Source organism: Tyto alba, unplaced genomic scaffold, assembly GCF_018691265.1.
Source record: "Tyto alba isolate M040663 unplaced genomic scaffold, T.alba_DEE_v4.0 Super-Scaffold_40, whole genome shotgun sequence".
Classification (NCBI taxonomy): domain Eukaryota; kingdom Metazoa; phylum Chordata; class Aves; order Strigiformes; family Tytonidae; genus Tyto; species Tyto alba.
Window position 1 is genome coordinate 48976213 of NW_024881316.1, and position 16994 is coordinate 48993206.

General features: G+C 46.0%; 1 protein-coding gene across 5 annotated transcripts in view; it reads right to left on the reverse strand.

Annotated features, from left to right (window-relative positions):
- The window catches only part of EXTL3 (exostosin like glycosyltransferase 3), a 156184-nt gene that overhangs the window by 34823 nt on the left and 104367 nt on the right, over positions 1-16994 (reverse strand). For all 5 annotated transcript variants that reach the window (XM_042803612.1, XM_032997582.2, XM_032997581.2 and 2 more), the window contains one exon: positions 3473-3601. The gene's annotated coding sequence lies outside the window, so the exon portion shown is untranslated. The remainder of the gene's footprint in view (positions 1-3472; positions 3602-16994) is intronic.

Below are 16994 nucleotides of genomic sequence, written 5' to 3' on the forward strand. Positions count from 1 at the left end.
TGACTAGAGCTGATGAGGAATTTTTAGATGAAGTGTTTTGCTTTCATTTCCTGCTGGAAATTTTTGATTCATTGCAAAAGAAAGTTTACAGGGAACGCACCCGTGTTGGTTAAGATTACCTCTGCTGGCTGGCTGCTTATGAGAGAGAATTTCTCGTCAAAACTGGAAAAGGCTACCCTGTACATCAAAGCAAAGATGCTGAAATCAGGATCTGCTGGGTACCACACCACCCAAGCAGTATCAGCTTGCTTGGATGTGCCTTCTTGCTTGGAAAACTCTGCTATGGCACCAAACACCTACCTAGCATGGGCATAAAAATCAAGGACATGGCAAATTCAGCTCTGAGTCTTTGGTCTATGCCAACAGATTTAAATCTAGGCCACATGAATATGCTGCCACAAGAAACTCTCCCTTCCCTTTTATTAGCATCCTCCAAGGTACCTAAGTTTCTCAGATATTCTTTCATATACTGGACTTCCCACATCACTGATGAATATAGTGCTGGGCTTAGCGTTGACTCTTGCACAGCCTCAAGAGAAGCTTATTCATTTCCGCTTCAATTTTTAATTAGAGGAAAGTCATCTACATGGGTGACGGTCATTTTTCACTAAATCTATTTAATACTCCTCTCATCTACTCATCAAGAATTAGAAGAAAGGCGGCGGGGAAGCAAATCTCAGCTGAAGCAGAGATCTGGAAACAGGCCAAAGCAAAACAGAATTTCACCTTAAAGGAGCAGAGAGAAGCCAAGAATAATTTTCAGTGTAGTACACAAGTGCGTGTCAGAAAAAATAAATGGAAGATTTTATTTTAACCAAGAAAAATCGTAACGAAAGGGGAAACAAGTGGAGTAATAAAGCACAATTCTTAGGCCTATTTGGTTACAAGGCCATTTGCTGTTGGTAACTTAACACCCCACGATTAAATAGGAATCCCCCCAAACGTGACCATCAACTGGGTTGCACAGCAGCATGGACACTTAAAATTAAGGCAGATTTTAAATCCATAACGTTGTTTGGCAAAGAGCACTGACGTAAATCTCAGAAAGCCGCGAGGATAAAAGGGCTAAAAAGTCAGCAATAGGCTCAATCAGCTTTCTTGGATCTTGGCAGCACAGTCGCTGTGGGCAGATGGGGGAGGCTTTGGCTCTGCTGGCAGGACTTTTTAATACTATTCTCTGTAGTCCAACTTGCGTTTGCCCAGGCTGGGAGAGAGGCTGGTGGTGAATGTAAATCCCCAGCGCTTCTGCGCGGGGCTGCCAGTCAGGCAGAGGGAGCCCTGGCAATAGCAGCACGCTTGCATCGCGCTTCTGGGACTGCTGCTACCCAACAGAAGGGTTTTAGCATGTACCAGTGTATAAACCAGGCAACCCAAGGCAAAAATAATAATAATAATAATAAAAAGGTTTTAAAGTTGATTTTTCTTTCGTGTTTCCCTTTTTTTTTTTAAGCTCTCCCCAGGAACTGAAGCTCGTGCTGTCACTGTTGCGTGTGTGTGCCAGTCGGTCACTCCCTGCTATTTCAACCTGGTCTCATAGGGGCTGCAAAGATCCTAGAACTGCTACCAGTTTTCTGCAAACAGCTAGCCAGGAGATGAGAGCTGCCCCATTAATCCTTTTCCTGAGGGAAATGGCAAAAGCACACACTCACTTGAACATCAGAGAATCTAAAAAACAGCTTAACTTCAAGGCACATGTGGGAAAACAAGCTCTGCTGTTTTTTTTTTTGTTTGGTTGGGGTGCCACGGGATAAAGTGCGGTCAAACCCTGCAAAGTGTTGAGACAACACAGAAACAAGGGATCATAAATATGGCCAAGAGCAAGAAGGCACACGGACATGTAGCTTTAGACTGGCCAGAGAAAACTGTAGCCCCACAAGTAGTAAATGCAGTCCCAAAGGTTATCAGCTGAGACTGCATCTAAATCTTGTTCCTTTGTAGTTGCTTTTTCCATTAATGAGCCTAAATGGTGACGAAGTGGCAAACTAGACTCCCTAAAATGGCAACTGGGATCCTTGGAAAGCTAAATCCATCACCCCACACATGATCCTTTGCAGCTGTTCTGCCACCTAATCCTTCCAGTGGCTCCTCTGGTCCTTTCATTCAGTTGACACAGAACAAACTTTATCCTCCTGACTTAAAAACATGGGTTGTGAGTTAAAAAACTCCATATGCTCAGAAACCAGAAGCTGCCACACTGACTCTGCCACTAGCTTGGAAAAGACCACAAAGGAAAGACCAGAGCAGGCTGGGGAGGGATTTAAAATGCAACACACGTGGCTTGGGATCAGTTAAAAGTACTGACTGTCAGTATGAAATATGTGCTGGTGATAAGGCATGCACTTTAGACACACTCTCAGACTCTTCTTCATTATTAAGACTTTATTCCTCATCAGCTTGATAGAGCCCGAGGTTGTAACACATTGTTATTAGGACTTAAAAAAAAAAAAAAAAAGGCAAAGTAAAAACCCAATCTGTGGTTTTACCAAGAGAAAATTCAGTGTTGTATTTAAGAGCAATAAGTAGCCCTAGGGAAAGAGGCTGCTGCTTTCCATAGTTCCCAAAAAGAAGTTTGGGAGGAGAAAGAGGTTAGTTGCTGGGCTTTCCAGCCAACTCATCCCTCTCACTCCCAAGTACTATTTAGTTTTTTAAACAGATCGAGCCCCACACTGACAAACTTGTTGACATTATAACACAATGCTGCTGCCTGATAGACCTAACTATACACACACACACACACACACAGAAAGATCAGGAAGAGCTCTTAGGAATTCAGAAGCTCAATAATTACCAGAGCCTCTTCCCAAATGCCAACCTGATCAACTTCTCAGGCGTTAGGTTTGCACGCTGCAGTTTCTTCTGCCACAGGCACAGGTCTGCAAGACTAAATTGCTGTTTGAGCACGTTGTCAGACCTCAGTTCAAATCTTGGGCTGTGTTCTCAGCCTTCCTCAACTCCACAGTAGGCACTCCCCATGCCAGTGATGTTACAGGTTCCCTCTCATTTTGCATTTCTAGTAGAAACAGCCAGGCTGGTCTGATCTGTGGATGCTCGTGGAGTCATTACTCTGCAAATGTTCAGTCACCAAGGTCCTCCTGCAAACACCTGAGCATGCCTACTCCTCCCTGCTTACACCTCCTTTTGCTCATCTCCCTATAAAATTAGGGAAATATTGCTCCTTTCTCAGCACATTTGTGAACAGAGCCTGGAAATTTTAAACTTACAATTCTCCAGAGCTTAGCACAGCAATAAATAACCATTAAGCACATACTGCACTGAACTTTCCAGGAGGAAAATCCACAGGGATCCTGCATCCGCTAAATTAGAGCTCCCAAACTCTGTCTGTATGTACCCATAGTCATCTTTGCTCTCCTTTCTCATCAAATGATGGGTCTGCAATGTTGTCACTGCTGTTACCTCCACAAACTTTCAGCTGTGCTGGCCCTCTCCACGGAGAGTGAAGCACCGTACCCACCTCTGTCACACGGGCTCCCTCCTGGTGAACGGCGAAGGATATCAGGGAGTGGGTGTTAGTGGCTCCTGTGCTTTATCTGTCCAGTCTTGAATAGACAGTTTCTACTGCCAAGTCTCTTTTTCACCAGCACTAAAAATGAAATCAAAGAAAAAAAATCACTTTAAAAAACAAACAAACAAAAAAAGAGATAAGCAGAAAATTCTGCTAAACAAACAAAATACAGTGTATTCCCCCCCTTCAGAACAGGGTTTCTGGCGAAATGGAAGAGAAACGAACATAGAATAGCCCTTCAGCAATGATAACTTTCTACTTCCTAATGCTCTCAAAGGAAAGGATTACAACCCAAATCTCTGATCAATTTGGGAACAGCAGCAGTTGAACAAGGAGAATAAATCTATTAGGTGTATGCTTTAAGGTACGTTTCAGAGCAGATCTTTAAAAGGAGCAGATGGAAAATTCACTCTGAAACGCTTTGCATGCTACAGCCTTAGGGATCATCATGAGGGATTTGTACCATCTCGAGAGTTCACAGGTACAGAGGAATTCTCCTAGGCTAAGATCAACGCCGCTACACGTACAGGCAGTAAAAGGTCTGGTAATCTGTGAATTCAGGGGATAAGATGCATCCCTGGCTTTAGGAAGCTTTTCTCTAACCCGAGGAACATCCACCACACTTGCAGCTCCATGCGAAGCCAAAGCTGCTTCCAGCCATGCTCCACACCCGCAGCTGGGCACGCAGGGGGTAAAGGGGTCCTGGACAGATCCTCCAAGAGAGCCCCTTTGTGTGCTCGCTCCGGCAAAGCCAGGAAGCCACGTGTGCTGAAGACAGCAGTGGCTGAATGATATTAGGGGCAGCATGATGTACGTTCACCCTGTTCTTCTAACTCTTTCCCTCTGCTGCTTATGTGCTCCTTTCGAAACAGGTCCCAGACAACACGGACGCTGGTTTTGTAGCATGCTTGCTGCCTTCTCTCCAGCCAGGCATCCTCCTGCCCTGACAGCACAGCACCAGTGCTCCCAGCATAGCATCATTTCATCTTACAGTCTTCACAGATGCATCTCCTGCAACTGAGAAATCCTTGGGGAGAGGAGAGAGAAGAAAAAGACCCACTGCCTGTGCAAATTGCCCCAACAGCTCATCTGGATGGGGAACAGAAATCAAGGGAAGAAATGTAACCAGAAGGGAAATCCCAGGACCTTTTAAGAGTTGCTCTGACTTTGTCTCCTTCGCAGACTCTGCACCAACCTTAACTGTGAGAGCAGACAGGGCTCAGAGAGGTATTTGGGGTGGTTTAGAAGTGGCACTTGAGACAAACCCTTTGAGAGGTGCTTTCCCCCCCAGGTTCTTGGGAACAAAGGGTGCCTGCTCCTGCAACCTTGGCATCTCTTTCCAAGGGCACCGCAGCACGCACCAGCCCTTGGCCTGTGCTCCCACCCTGAAGCTGCTCAGTGCCAGGACCTGCAGGCTCTCCGGGCATGAAACAGGTAGATAAGTCTGCTGCAGCTGCCGAAAGGATCATTATAATCAGCACGAACTCTTTGCCGCTGGTTGCAGAGCCCCAGCACGCAAGTTCAGGATCAGACCTTTCTCAGAAGCAATCCCGCCTTCTGGAGTTTCATGGCATGAAAACCCAGAAGCAGCATCATCAGTTGATAAACCCCTACAGGAGAGACCCCAGAATGCACGTTTGTACTTCTGCTGGTGCTTTTGAGAACTTATGACAGGTGAACAGGGAAATCGATACCCAAAAGAGATGGTGGAGGTAAAATGGAACGTTGCTCCCTCAAGGATGAAAGTTGAGCTGCCTCATCGTCACAGAAAAGAAAGAAGGAAGCGAAGGGAGGGAGAATTGGGAGAAGTGCACTGGACATCCAAGCTGGGAGCAAGAAGATGATGACTGGAAGGGTTGGGAGTGGGGGTTCCTCCTGCAGACTACCTGCAAATCCATCTGCGGTGGCAGCAACAAGACCTTCCAGGGCTTTGGCACTGCCAGATGAAAAAGCACACGGAGGTGGGGAGTGCCCTCAAACTGCAGCCCTGGCCACTACCTGCTTAGCCAAAGCTGGCCCTTGTGATAGGAGGCCAAAGATATTCAAAATTCAGCTGGACAATGCCCAGGTTCAAAGACCTCCAGAGGTCCCTTCCAACATAAATGATTATATGATTCTGCGTCTGGGCTTTCAAGTGGCAGTAATTCAGAAATGAGAGCAGAAACCCAGAGTCAAGACATCCTGGGTCTTCCTCCAGCTCTAACATTGCCTCTCCCCAGCACCCAGGGGAAATCATGCAACCTCTGTGCCTCGTTCTCCCTCTTTACAATGCAAAGGTGAACTCAAACTGCTCCGAGGCAGACAAGTGAAGAACTGACAGGCTGGCTTACAGCCTTTTGTTCCCCATCTGGGGTATGGGGAGAGAAGCATGCCTCAGGAGATGCTCAGTACTGTGGCAAGCAAAAGCTACAGAAATCTCTCCCCCAAGTGCTTCCAGAAACCTGCCTGCTTTGCCCTCTGCGACAGGCAGCTGCTGAAGGTCTGTCATGCTCCTCAGCTGAAGTTAACCGAGTGGTTCACGAACATCCATTTATTCTGATGAAATCCTTAAGGCAGTAAAACTGCATCCAGTTTTTAAAGAGCAGGTAGTGAAGGTATGGAGAAACAACTTGCCCACGTTCACCCTAGAAGCTGCGCCAACTTGGGATTCACTCCACATCTAATTATCCTGTCCGCAAGATCGTCCATCTTCCTAGCCTGCCTTCTTCCAGCGGTTTCCTTCTCCGGTGCCTTCTTGCTTTTTGCATAATGCATTGCGAATCTACTTTACATATAGAGCTTTTAGTTCTTAAATTTATTATTTAGTGTTGTTTTCTGGTAATAAACAAGCCATATTGTTTTATTTATTCTTCCAGGCGGCACACAAGCACTTATCTGCACAAAGAAATAGCCAACTTATGAGCAAATCCTTTTATGTTCTGTAGTACCGAATGGCAGAGCACCCTGGATGCAAAGTTCACCCCCTTCCAAATCTCAGAGCAAGGGACTGCAGGACAGAGCTTTACAAGAAAGCTGGTGTCATACTGCTCACCACATTTCCCATTTATGAAGCGCTAAAGATTTTTTGGGACGTGGGAAGCAAACTGAGGAAGGAGGTACTTTGCTCCATCGTGTGCAGTGGCACAAGCTACTCAAGGAGTAGGTGCGTGGCCGATCTTCTGTTCACTGCTAAAAGGGATAAATTACGTGTGGGAGGAGGGGAAGGCTCTTTTTGCTTTTACCTCGAAGCAATTAATGAACAAGAACTGTCTTAAGGTAAAACCACAGTGAAGAGCCAGGTGCTTCGCATCATATGAGAGAAGCAGGCAGAGGTCAACTCCTGGCAGGAGGAGAGAGCTGGCTTTCCAAATGCTGACTTTGTGAGACAGCTCAAGTCCTTGGTATTCTTCGTGGTTTTCAGCCCTAGATAGCTCAGGCCTATTATTTTCCCCAAGGCAAAAATACAAACCTCTCTCACCTCCCTAAAACACCATCATCACCACTTCCTCGGCAGCAAATAACCACATGGCAGAACTCAGGTTCCTGCTCTCTGATAGATGCTTCAGGTCATATTTAAGCACAAATTTATGATCTTCTCTGTCCTAGAAAAGTTAAAGGAAATATTGCCCGAACAGCAGAGAAACACACGAGATGCTTAACAGCATCTTATTTAGCAGGGTGGCTCACTATGGAAAATAACCTGTTTCTATGGGTTTTCTGGAAAGTTTGCCCATTTCCTTCACGCAGCAAATAAGCCAGTTCTGGAGACTGAACCTCTACCAAGCCTGAAATCATACGGGCGGCTTCTCATGGACTTCAGCGGGCAAGGGGGCAGGTCAGCAGTCAGTCCGTGCGACCCAGGCACGCCGGGAAGTTTATCTCCACAGAAAGCCTATAGAAACCGGGGAACCCCAGCTGCCACATCCGAGCAAGGTGCAGTGATGTTAAATTTGTCAGTGCCACACACCCAAATCAACCAGGCTAACCAACTCCAAACGTACCTTCCCTCCCTGGAATAGTTCCTTCGCTCGCTCCCCGTCCTCCCATTTGTATCTGTGCTGCTGTGTGTCTAACACCAGCTTTTCCCCTCCTCTCAGAAAAGCCTTCGATGCGCGGGGCGGGCAGCTGCACCCAGGCTCATTAGCAAGCTGACGGCCTTCTGCACTTTTTGGAGAACGCTTCATCACCACGTAAGTGGAGGCTGCTCTGTTTCAGACAGCCCAATCGATCATACCAAATAACTAAATTACCTGATGCGCCGTAATCACCCATATTGACATAGCAGGTGGATTCTTATCCACCACAGTTCATTATAAAGCACCCTAGAAATTCAGATGCACAAATGCAACTATTGCCAGGACTCTGCTAATTTAGACAAGCTTCAAATGGGGTCCTATGGGTAAAAACCCCCCCGGTCATTACCAGGCACCTGGGTTACACAGTCCCAATTAAGTGAGGGACATTAAATGCCTTTCTGCTGCACTCATGGGCATGCAATACAGCAGGAACCCAGTGGCTCAATTAATCTGCATCTTCACTGTCTGCAGAAGTTTTAGGAGAAAGACGTCACCGTGCCACACACTACTGTGCCACCGCCTCTGCTGAGCTTGTTTAAAAACTGTCCCTCTAACCCCACTGCTGCTGTTATACCAGTAGCTGGTAGCACTGGTGCGTGGGCAGGCTGTGGAACATATATACTCGTGTAGATCTGGCCACATACCAGAGTGGAAATGCACTCTGCACAGAGAGACTGAATCACAGTAACTGCTTCTGGAGAAATCACACCTCCAACAAAAACCAAGCCCAGACCAGGATGGGCTGGAGAGCAGGCTGTTCTGTCCCTACCTTGGTACAGAAGGCTGGTTAACTTAAGGTCAGCCAAGGGGGAAAAAATAATAAATCTAAGGATATTTTGCCCTTTTTCTAACCTTCTTAGAAAAGTTGACAATTGTCCTGTTTCTTCCTCCCCCATCACACAAACGCCCCCGGTTTTACTGGTCCTTCTGGGTAGTAACACACAGTGTTCTCCTCCCGTTTCTTTTTTGGACCCCCCAGGAGCAGAGATCCTTTCACACATCAACCCAGCACTGCACCTTACAAGTCTTCTCTAAAGACCCAACTCGGGGGTAAACTGAGTCACAGTGAACATGCATGTCTGACCATTTCTCTCCCCATTTAACCTGCGAGCTCCCCAGGTCATGGCCTATCCTTAAAACACAGAGTACCACAAAGCATATCTAAGATCTCCCTCCTGTGTAAGGAACCCCCATGGTGGCAGAAAGCGATACGGCGTGTAGCATCCTTGCCGTAAAAACGCTGCTGGCACAAGTGCTGTGCCAGACCAAAGTCCCCACCTGAAACCAAGAGGCACGGCCGGTAGAGATCTTTCAGCGAAGATCTCTGCCAGCTGAAGCAATCTTATGATGGCTGAAAGAAAGAAATATAAGCTAATTACCAGGGATGTGCAAAGCAAAAAGGAACCTGACAAGGTGACTTAAGCAGGCCTAACAAACCAGATGTTTACAGTCCAGCTAATGGAAATCGGTGCAGGACACTTGCACTACACAGGTTAGGACGTGCAGATGTGGAAGCGGCCAAATACAGCGCTTCAAAATCCACCGAGAGAATGAAACACAGTGCCTGAAGCTTGTGGGTGTGCTTAACAAAGTTATTAACCAGTGGAAGAGTGTATGATAGAAGATAAGCACTAGCAGAATGCATGATAATTAAATTTCTACAAAGTGAAGTCGCTGCTTGGATTTGGAATGCTGGATAATTTGACACACGCTGTGTGCTGGTTTGTTACTGGTGCCCAGTGCTTTGCTTGCAAGATATTATAGAGAAACATAAATGACAAACCTAGCCTCAAGCTGCGTGGCTGGAGAAGACTAACACCACCCAGTCCCTGGAAGATGCAGGATGAGAGACAGCAAACTCCACTCAGCTTGTGTGGTCGGCATAGAGACTGCTCCTATCATAATGGGTAGGTAGAAAAGTATACAGAAAACACTGCAGGACAGATGTAGTAATAACAGACCTGTTAGGAAGGGCAAAGTTACACCGTCCTGCTTAGTGAAAGCCTAAGAGAGAGGTCAGGGAAAGAAGGATCAAAGGAACTTGGCCGAAGCTGGAGGTGAAGGAAGGAATTATCTTTTCACCTGCACAAGGTAGTTTCAACCACTGAGCAAGATTAGATGGGGTTTGGTAAGCCACGGGTTATGAAAGTTAAGCTATTGAAACTGCCTAGAAATAAATTGATCAGTTAAATATACCCACCCACCAAATTTTTCACAAGGCAGCGTTGTATTAGTCATCAGAGGAGCAAAGGAGGCCTCTGCTCTGGAGCAGCGTCTGTCCAGCCCCAAGCTTTACCGCTGCGGCTTGGGCAAGACGCAGTGCAAACCGACTGGCTCCCTTTTAGCATTTCTTAATACCTGAAACTTAACAGGAGAAAAACCCACCAAAACTGTCCGCAGCACAACTCCCTAAGTTTTATGAAATTCTTGTCGTATACATAATTTACATATTACTTAATTTTATTTGGATTCTTCCAGTTCCCAGCTCGCGCTTGAGGCTCAGGAGGCATCAGCAACCCTTCATACTCTGGGAAGTGCAAGTGTGATCCCATACTCACACTGACATTTTTTTTTTTGCACTCTCATGTGTTACATTCAGTGTATTCCTTACTGAAACGCTGCTTCCCTCCTCCACGATGAACACTTTCATGAAATGCTTTCGGATCCTTCAAAGCAAAAGGTGATACTAGTAACTCTCAGGGCTGGGAACTCAAGAGTATTAGGAAGAGTACAGCAGGACTGTTTAAGGGCTGCTAACTTAAGGAGCAAACACAGCACTTCTTTTGACCTCAAAAATTACTTTTTAGGATAAAAGAGAGGAGGTCTTAAAATAAAAAACGCACGATGAAATGCTTCAACCAATGGCATTGCCGCATGGAGCCTGTTCCTTAGCATCCTGGAGCAGATGTGCTGCACTCAAAATGTCTTTGTCTATTAAAACTGTGTCAGCTTCAGAGACTCCAAAACTCCCTGTGGCATAAACAGAATTTCTAATGAACAGCTGCAGGATACAGGAGTAGCCGCGCAAAATGCAGCTGCTGAGATCATTTTCTTTGCCCTTCTCTCACCACCTTTCCTCTGCGCCTCGAATCCCACTTTCCCCCATTTGGGTCTCTCCTGTTCTCCCTCTGCCACAACCCCAGTGCCCCACTGTGACTTCTGCACCCTCCACAGATGAGCACTGTCAGCCCATCAGTTTAGTTCATCCATGTCCTCCTTCACGCTTTCCTGTCACCCACCTCCATCCTCCTCCCTTGCAGCAAGCCACCCAAGGTCCAGCACTCTGAGGGCAGACACCCAGCACTGGTTTCCTCTACTGTAATTTATTATTTCCAAAGCTTGCAAGCATCGTTCATCTCCTTCAACCACGTCTTGCTGTGCCTGCACATCTCCTGGTCTCACAGAGTTGCACTCCCATGCCAGCCCTTGAGTCTCTGCAAGAGCTTTGCTGCTGCTTTGCCTGCTCGCGCCGAGGAAGTGCAAAAGGGAGCAATAAAGGAGAAAAACATTATCACACCAAACCCTGTAATTCCACAGAACATGAGCAATCCTCAGGGAAGGATTCAGCCTGAGTAAATTGAAACCCACTAATAGAGTTTTTAGCTTCAACGCTGCCTTCCAGGCCAAGGCAACCAAAGCATGACTCCATGTGTGAGTTGATTGTTGGGTTTCTTTTTTTTGTTTGTTTGTTTGTTTTTGGTTTGTTTTGGTTTTTTTTTTTTTTTTTAAATCCTCTGCCTTTGAAACCAAAAACCTGTCAAGCACACAGCCTGGTCTGAAGCCACTTCCCAGCTGCTCTCCTGAACCTAACGGTGTCCTATTAGCTAGCTGGAGAAACAGCTGGAATGATTATTAATTTAGTCAGGCACTTGTAACAGCCCCTGCAATGCTTCAGCACTGTACTTAGAGAAAAATATCATCTGTTGGCTCAATGTAGACTCAACAAGTACTTCTGGGAACACCAGCACAAATGAAGCCTGAATACTTACTGCTTGATGCCTTCAATCTTCCATGGGGTTCTCCAGAACCCCATAGGCAGCCCCACTTTGCTATTTTCAGGACATTTATTGGGAGCTAATGCTTTGGTGAGCTCTATCCCTCCAATATGATGGATTCAACAGTTACTGGAAGACTAACAGATAAGACCAGATGCCACAGTCCCATTTTATTAGAACACTCTGACAACATTAAAGAATGTCTAATACTAAGAAATAGTGTCTTTTTAAATAAATCCTTATTAACTGGTATCAAACACACAGGCCAGCTAAGTCCCTTGTGGCTTTGAGACAATCTGTCTGATGTAATCATATAATCCAAATGCTTTAGCTATTCATCCACTGCAATGAGTGGTGAGACCGGTGCTAGCACTGAGCAGCTTAAACCAGCCAAGTTTTTGCAAAGTTAATAGCTGAACAGTTTCCCCGGATTGGCAGCAGGGTGTGCAGGACAGATCTCAGTCAGAGCTGACAGGGCTTTGAACAGTTAACACCGCTAACGCGCTTTCGTGGCCCAGAGAAACTGTGTGCCATGGATACGGTGGATCCGTTCTGCACTTTGGAGATCGCCCAAGCAAGCCTCACCACGTGCAGTCCCACCTGCCCGTTCACAACAGAAGGTGAAGAGAATCCAAATGTTAACAGAGGGGGCACGTTTGGGAAGGCTGAAGCTACTTTGGCAAGGACACGCCAGGCTTAAAAATACTCCAGGCAGAAATCTCCAACGCACAATAGCTATTTTTGCTGGGTAAGCGGGGCCAAATGTCCTCAGAGCAGCTCAGAAATGGGCAGTGGGTCACAATGCCAGCACAACATTCATACAGATGAAGCAATCGCTTCCAACACAAGCTGCTGTCTCCCAGCCATCATCCCAAAGATCAGACCATCTCCAACTCACGCCAGCTTCAGGGACCATTTGCAGAATAGATGCCGAGAGGTCCTAATGGACAAGGAAGCCACAAATGTCTCTTCTGGCCATGTGTACCAGTTATTGTGGGCAGAAAAGGAAGGCCTAGCATCACTCATGCTGTGCCATCTCACTCTCATCTCAGTGGCTTGAGCCATAAATGGCTCAGATTGCACAAAAATATTGCAAGGGACAGCACAGCTATCTCCCTTTTATGCTTAATAGCATAATAGATTGGCTAGTGTTTGAGTTAACTATTGCCATCCACGGAAAAAAACCTGCTCGTGTCCAGAGTAAATACTTGATGCCCAGCCAAGAAAAGGGGAGATGTTCCCAGAGCCTGGGAAAGCTGCCGGTGAGCACACACTTTGAAGGGCTCAATGACACAGCCACCAACTCCACTGCGAACGTGCCGTGCAGACAGACGTGAAGGCATCAGCTTGGAACAAAGTCATTAAGATAGCCACAAAATTCACAACTCAATTTGACCACTGTATAGAATCCAATAAAAATAATAAAAAACCCACAAGGATGGCTATATTAGATCAAACCAATGATCCATCCACTTCAATCCCTCACTCCTGAGTGCTCATTTCCAGCTGCTTTGGTGGAAAATACTCATAAATCATAGTCACAGAACAGCTTATACGGAACAATTTTCCCCTAACCACCAGCAAATAGAAGTTGCATGAGCCTTTGAAAAACAGCAGCTGTCCACCAATATACTTTTTGGAAGCAATCAATCATGTACAAAGCCTGAACTGTTTAAAAAAAATAAAAAAGAAAAAAATAAAAGGAAAACCACATCAAGTACTTGGTTTCATAGCTTCTTGCAGCAGTGAGTTCCACAGCTGAGATCCACAAGTGATTTCCTTTCACCAGGTCCAAACAGAAACCCTCCTAATTCAGTCTGTGCCCTCTTCTACAGCGTTACCCACCTCTACAGCGATGGCTACAACAGGCCCCTCACCCAACTCACTACAGGCCCAGAGGAACAACATTAAGAAAGGCACAGCAACAAAAACTGCCACCCTACCTTCTCTAAGCTCTCTGACGTCCTACCACGTGCTCCTGAGCTAGGCAGTGTTAATTTTTCCAATCCTTGCGACCATCAGTGTTGGCAGAGAAGTAGAAACACAAGGAACCTACTGCCAAGAGACAATTTCAACATAAATTTGCACTTCTGTTATTGTCTCATCCTTCTTGATGGACATCCTGGTTCCCCAGTATGGTCCTTTGGTGGAGCAGATCTCACTCTGTTTTATCCAATGCTCTCTCTGACATCTACGTTCTGTTTCCGTTCCAGTCATTTCCCAAATTTGTGCCGAGTTTCTTCCTTTTTTTTTTTTTTTTTTAATTGCTCTCAATATGTCACTCTATATTACTCAACAGCAGATTTATTTAAACGTGTCAATGCTGTTGCTTAGCAGATCTGACTGTGCTTTACAATTTAAGCCTGCTTCAGAATCACGTGTTCCCCTTCTCAGTGCTCCCGAACATGTCTGGTTCATCAGGAATTTTGAGAAAAATAAAAATAAGCCCAACTCAAAAGGCAGGCCACTGGCCTGCATAGGAAAGCTTCACTAGAGATCCTTAAAGAAAACCAAAACAAGCCACCACCAAAACCCACCCTAGAAGTAGAATTGTGCCGAAGGGGAATTGTGACCACCCAATTTTAATTCTCAGTCAGGAAGCAGTATTGGGTCCTATTTGTCTTCCATTTTCTACCTTGTACCCACATAAGCTTCAATAGGAGCCCATCAAGTAAACGATCATCAAGAACTTTGAAACGAGTCCTAATAGGAAGCTAGTATCAGCTTTCCCCAAGCAGCAAGCTAATTTTAAGTAATGGCCTTCAACTGCTCTATAAAAGGGCCTGGAACACCCAGGTGAGAGCATGCTCTGACCTTTGAAATTAGATTTGGGTCTTTCCTGAGAGAGAGAAGATTATGTGCAGCCGAATCACACACATGATGTTTTCTGCTTGGGCTTTTCAAGCTCTCCAACCAGCAATGGTGTAGGTTTAGTCACTGCCCCCACGGACTCCAACTCGCACATTCACAGCTGAGTAACAGGAGTGCCTAATGGCTCCGTGCAGCATCGGCAAGCTCTGTGCACAAGTTCACTGAGAGGCAGGAGCTGTCCCAAAACGCTTATAAAAAAAGACTAAGCAAAACCAAGATAATGTCATCCTTCTGCAATCCATGGAAGCAGAATAAACCCAGATGAACTGCCCAAGAGCACGCCGAAACCTGCTGTGCAGCCACTAACAGACACCAAGTCTTCTGCACATTCATCCAGGGCTCGAGCTGTGGGGTTGTCTCCATGGGCTTGTCTCCACTCGAGGTGTATTTCACATGATGTCCCTAAGCTGACCTCATCTTCTGCCCCAAAAGCTCCAGCTCAGTCATCACCCTGCATCCCTCCAAGCCAGGCTGGTTTAGGGGGAATTAACTCCCACAAACTGATGTCATCAAGACAATCTAGAGCAGCTGCTAATTCCAGATACCGATGGCAAATCACACCCAAGAAACCGGGTTCACAACCTTGGGAACTGATACCACAACCTGAGACAGCCCAACCGAAGACAAAACTTGCAGCAGGACCTGCTGATGGGTTTCCAAAAATAACTCAGTTCCCTTTCTGCATTGCCTGATGTCCATTTACTTACAGCCACCTAAAAATATCCCTTCTCATTTGGATCAATGAAGAGAGCTGACAGAAGTGAAAGACGCTCATCACTCCACACACACAAGACTAAAGGAGATAAAATACTTCTGAAATACAGCGTAGGGAACAATCCCGCGCTGGCCCCGAGAGAGCCAGCTGGATGGGCCTAATGATTCTTCTCCAGCAACAGCTGTGATTGAGTTTATTTCCATTTTGTGCGATTAAAAAGAAAGAGACAGATAAAAAGGGAGAACAAAAAGTCCAAGATTTCAAAAGGCACTAAAAATAAAATAGTTTGTATTCACTTGGCACCCTACCTTGACAGCATTTTATACATGATAGCCAAGCAGTCCTCAATAATCTAAAAGGAAGGCACAAGTAATTTATAGGCAGGGAAACCAAGGCATAGAAATGTTAAAATCCCGACTTAATCATCAATAAAATCAACAGCAGGAGTAGGCTTAAAGGGCAGGCGTTCCTGACGCACCTTTCTATACTCATGTTGTAAGATCCCTCTGTATTTATTCTTCATGGAGTCAGCATAATTGTTCCCATTGCCTGGCAAGTGTAAATCGATGCCGAAGAGTTCAGCGGCTCCTCACAAGGAGTTACAGTCCATTTAGCTGATAAAAGTTAACTGGTTTTCAGAGCCTGTTCACACCTCACAGGGAAAACACACTTTTTCAAATTTCAAACATACAAGTTTAGCAGCAGGGTACCCAAAATTAATCCCTTTATTTAAACACTAACAGCTTTAAGTGTCTCTAAGCAATTGTAAAGGCTTTATTAGCTAAGGCAATGAAAGCCTGTGAGCAGCCAAGTCGAGACAAAGCCAAGGTTATCTGCACTAAGTTTCCAAGCATCAAACTTTGACAACACAAACTTGCTCTTGAGAGCATTTGTACCTCCGAGGTGGAAATAAAGAGGACAGCAACGCAACTGGAAAGGCTACCACACACCCTGCCTGGCTGCCTGCATGGCACCTTGCTGCTGGCAGAAGTCTGCGGGCAAGGGTTGATGGAGAGAATCCTCCTGGCAGCCATTCCCATGGCCGTGAAGGGCAAGAAGGTGACTGGGAACAGCACAGATGTATCGTGGGCAACATGTACCTCACCAATCTGATTGTCTTCTGTAATCAAGTGACTGGCTTGGTAGATGAGTGGACAGCAGTTGATGTTGATGACCTTGACATCAGCAAGGCTTTTGATGTAGTCTCCTATGACTGGATATACAGGGGGAAAACAAATAACTGGAACAGGAGCCCAGAGAGGTGGGTAGACCCTCCCACCCCAGCAACGGTCAAGCCTCAATCGAACAAAGCCTTGAGCAACCTCATCTACATTTGCTGTTAGCTTTAGTCCAAGTAGGACGTCGCATTAGAGACCTCCAAAGGTCCCTTCCAACCTGCTTTGTTCTATGATTCAAAGAAATGCCAAAGAGAAGGCCAAAGTCTTTCCTGGAGATATATTAACTAGATAAAGACGTATAATAGAAGTAACTCTTGGTAGGCTCTTCATTGAATGGATGACCTGGTGACAGGGTGTTGTGGTTTAGGCCTGGTTGGCAGCCAACCACCATGCAGCAGCTCTCTCTCCCTTCCCCTCCAGCAATGAGAAGGGACAGAGAGCCAGGCTTGGGGTTCGAGATAGGACTGGGATGGGGAAAAATCCCCCTTTTATGATCACGAGCAGAAGGCAGACTCGTTAGGGGAAGAAAAAAAGAACATACATTTAATACAGACACTAACAACACATAACAGAGTAGAACAGTGAGAAGCATTGCCACATCTTGAGAACACCTTCCCCCCACCCCTCCCTTCTTCCCGGGCTCAGCTCTGCTCCCGA